We start from the raw sequence: 3712 nt of genomic DNA, 5'->3' as shown, positions 1-3712 counted from the left end.
GTGTGGCGCAATGTCTGCTCAGGTGAGGAGGGGGGGCGCTTTGCTGGCGGAGGTGGAGGAGACGCGGCGGTGTCGGGAGACCGAGCGGTGTCGCCTCCACCAGGAGCGCGGAAGAAGCCCTGGCAGCGGCCCAGCAGGCCTGGCAGTCCCGAGCGGCCGAGCTCCGATCGGCTCATCACCAGCATCGGGAGGAGCTGAGCCGAACCAAGAGAGACTGCGAGAGGGAGATCCGCCGACTGGTAGGACTGATCAGATGCGCGGTGCGTGGCTATGTTCCCAATTTCGTTGTATACCTGCAGTGCAATGACACCTAAGGCATTCTATTCTATTCTATTTCACAAGAAGAAAATGTCCGGTTGCTCGCTTCGCTTTTGTCACAGCAAAGGTGTTCTAGTCGATTCAAGAAAAAAATTGGCCGCTTGCTCTCTTTGTTTTTGTCACAATTCTGGCAAATGAGTTTGCCCGCCTGCCTGAGCGCTCCCCGTTTGTACATCCAGACGGATGAGATCAAGCTGAAAGACAGAGCGGTTAGTGTTTTGGATGAAGCCCTGGGGCCGGCCACGTCCACCGCCTTCAGCTGCAGACTCAGGCTGCCGAGCAGCAGATCGCTGCCCTGAGGGAATCCCAAAGGGCGGGCCTAAACTACCCTGGAAGTGGGGTCAACGCCGCTACTAGCAATCCTCTTCATTGCGTAAGCCACCTCATCACACACTTGCAGTACGCATGACTTAGTTCGTTGCTGGAGGAAGGTAGCACAAAAACAGTTTTGAACTTTGAACGAGTGCTTGTGTGTGTGTGTTGCGGGGCGTTTTCAGTCTCAGGAGGATCGGGACACGCGACGGTTTCATCTGAAAATCGCTGAGCTCAGCGCAGTCATCAGGAAACTGGAGGATCGAAACGCCCTGCTTTCTGAAGAGCGCAATGAACTGGTAATTTATTGACGGCACGCTTGAAGGTTTGCGCTACGTTTGATGCGCGCCATCCAGCGAGGCACCCATTGCGCTTGCTTATTAGTTGAGCGGCGCGGCGAGTCGGTTGCCTGGTAGATGTCTTTTATTGGGAGCCAAAGCCACGATTCCGTTCAAACCGATGCAAAAGGAATGGATACGTTCTGGCCCGCGTGTTGTGCGTCTTTCACATCCCGCACTTCATGCTTGCAGCTAAAGCGACTGAGAGAAACAGAAAGCCAGTTTCTGCCACTCCTGTACAAAAACAAACGCCTGAGCAGGAAGAATGAAGAACTCTCGCTGGTGCTGTGTCGCCTTGAAAACAAAGTGCGCTTTGTCACCCAGGAGAACGAGGAGATGGCAAGCTTGGTAAGTCGACGCGGACAACGGCGGCGTGCCAACAGAGTCCACTGCATTTGTGTTCCACAGAGAAGGCCTAGTTCGCTCAATGACCTGGACCGCGGTTGCGGCCAGCAGGACGGTGAAATGGAGTTCCTTCAAGTTGTGGAGCAGCGGCACATCATCGACGACTTGTCCAAGGTCTTCAGGCAGGCGACTCGGTGCACGTACGGCAGCGCCGCGCTCGCTCGCTGTCGCCAGGAAACCTTTTCCGTCCAAAGCTTGGCCGGCGGCCGCCATCCAAAAAATTGGCCCCTTAAATTCCGACCTTTCAAGCAGGAGCATTGTGCGCACGCGTTTGAACACGCTTTAGACTTGTTTTGCCGTTTTCAGCAGCTCAAAGCTCCCGTTTTGTCAGCGCCTTTGCCACTCGCTGTGCGCTGAAAACGACGGACTTGCCCGGCTGCTCAGCCCGTCAACCATGAGCCGCGAGCGCGACGTCATTGTCCGTAGGCAGCTAGTGGCAAAATGCACCCTGTTAGAGTTGCGCTCGCTCCAACTTATTTTGCAAGAACCACACGGGAGACAAGTAAGTTCTTTTGGACACCTGCAGGTGGAGAGTCCATCCGTTGTACGAATGAAGTCTGACTCTCGGCTCCTGCACGAGCATTTTAATTAAGAGAAACAGGGTGGGTGTAAGAGTGGATTGAATAGAGGAAGCCCTTGACCTCTAGTCAAAACATAGCAAGGGGTGTTTTACGACTTTGTGTAGGAAGGGATAAGCGATAGGGATAAATAAGGGATAAATAATATTATTTATTACAGGTCGCAGTCAAAGTCAAAGCAACACAATGATACGATAAAGATAATCTGGAAAACCCTGACACACCCTGTAGTTGTCACTTTTGGAAAAGACGAGCGTCCCTCCAATCATCGCCGGTGACGTGTTTTTCAGGCTCTGGAGACAGGAGCTCATGTCAGAAATGTCATTGTGAGTCGCGTTTGTTTCTGCGCCGGAGCCGTTCGTTCCCTTTGCATCCAAAGAATCTCAAAGGCGGATTATTTGTGTCGACAGGAGAGAGATTTGCTGCTACGATACCGACGTCGAGAATCTCTGAGGAGGAACAAAGCGTGAGGTCCTGCAAGGTGAGTCTGTTTGTTTGCGGCTGCTTGGTGTTGCGCAAGATGAAATGGCCTTTTTCTCGCTATCGTTCCTCTCGTCGATTCATCGTGAGGTGTCGCTTCAGTTTGTTCAGAGAGATGTTTGCTTCCGCGCCCGCAGGTCATCGAAACATTTTACGGCTACGACGAAGACGTGTTGGTGGACTCGGACGGATCGTCCTTGTCTTTTCACACCGACAGAACCCCCGACACGGAACCCGAAGAGGTAGCCCGCCATTTCTGCCAGCGTATTGGCACCAAACATTCCTCTTCAGCCTGGAATCGGACTCGTCTTTGCGTCGCGGGTGCTTTGTCGCCGGTCTGACTGATTCTGGTACTAGTGCTGTGTTGCATTGGTGTGTGCATGAAGAGGCGGAGCTTCGCTACCGCCAGCTGACGCAAGAATATCAAGCGCTGCAACGAGCCTACGCTCTGCTAGCCCAGACCAGCGAAAGGGGACTACGACGCCGAGAAGGAGATCAAGGTGGCGCCCCTTCCCGCAACCCCCGGCCGGGTCGCAGCCTCCCCGTTCTCACCCAGCCTCGGGTGTTCTCTGGTCTGAAAGGAGGAGGAGGAGCCTCCCTCCTCCTCCTTTCAGACCAGAGAAAAGCTGATGGTAGAAATGGGTCACTATCAAAGCAGAGTAGCAGATCTGGAGTCAGCGCTGAAGCAACAAGGACAGGTAAGCTCATCAATGAGCACACCTTTTTCTCAGACAAAATAGCTACATTCTTCAGTCACTCATCCGTCTGGCATTACTGGACCAACCCCCCCCCCCCCCCCCCCGAACGTGGCTGGGAAAATGCGGAGAAAAGCAAATGTCATTTTCCAGTCAACCAAAGAATTTGTGGATGAAAATGACACAACATTCCAAAGCTGTCCACGCGTTTGTCTCTTCTAGAATGTCAAGTGGGTGGAGGAGAAGCAGCTGCTGCGTCAGAGCAATCAGCAGTTGGCCGAAAAGGTGACGGAAAGAAAGGCGCTGGGCGGAGTCGCTTGGCGTCACACCTGTCGGGAAGCCCCGCAGATGAGGTCTGACTGTCTTTTCAGGTCAGGCGGATGGAGGCGGAAGAAGCGCGTCTGAAAGAGCACATCCAGGATATCCGAGACCAAAACGAACTGCTTGAGTTCCGCATCCTGGAGCTGGAGGTGGGAAGACTCGCACAAGCGTGTTGAGGCCAGAGATGTGACGGACGGACGGACGGACGGACGGACGGATGCATGCCTCTGCCTTTCAGGAGAGGGAGTGGCGCTCCCCCGTCTTG

The 3712-nt window shown here is 54.0% G+C and overlaps 1 long non-coding RNA gene across 3 annotated transcripts; it reads left to right on the top strand.

Annotated features, from left to right (window-relative positions):
- Nucleotides 1-1838: 1838 nt before the first annotated feature.
- On the top strand, nucleotides 1839-3129 carry LOC148378730 (uncharacterized). Of its 3 annotated transcripts, none has more exons than XR_015855676.1 (4): nucleotides 1839-2432; nucleotides 2569-2673; nucleotides 2818-2931; nucleotides 3090-3129. It is a non-coding gene; the product is annotated as an uncharacterized LOC148378730 (long non-coding RNA). The 3 variants fall into 3 exon arrangements; XR_015855677.1 differs by having other exon boundaries at nucleotides 2197-2277; nucleotides 2362-2432; nucleotides 2818-3121; XR_015855675.1 differs by having other exon boundaries at nucleotides 2818-3121.
- Nucleotides 3130-3712: the final 583 nt, after the last annotated feature.

Source organism: Syngnathus floridae, unplaced genomic scaffold, assembly GCF_059516105.1.
Source record: "Syngnathus floridae isolate MCC-2025c unplaced genomic scaffold, RoL_Sflo_1.0 HiC_scaffold_29, whole genome shotgun sequence".
Lineage (NCBI taxonomy): Eukaryota > Metazoa > Chordata > Actinopteri > Syngnathiformes > Syngnathidae > Syngnathus > Syngnathus floridae.
Note: the sequence above shows the minus strand (reverse complement) of the source record. Positions and strands in the feature narration are given on the sequence as shown.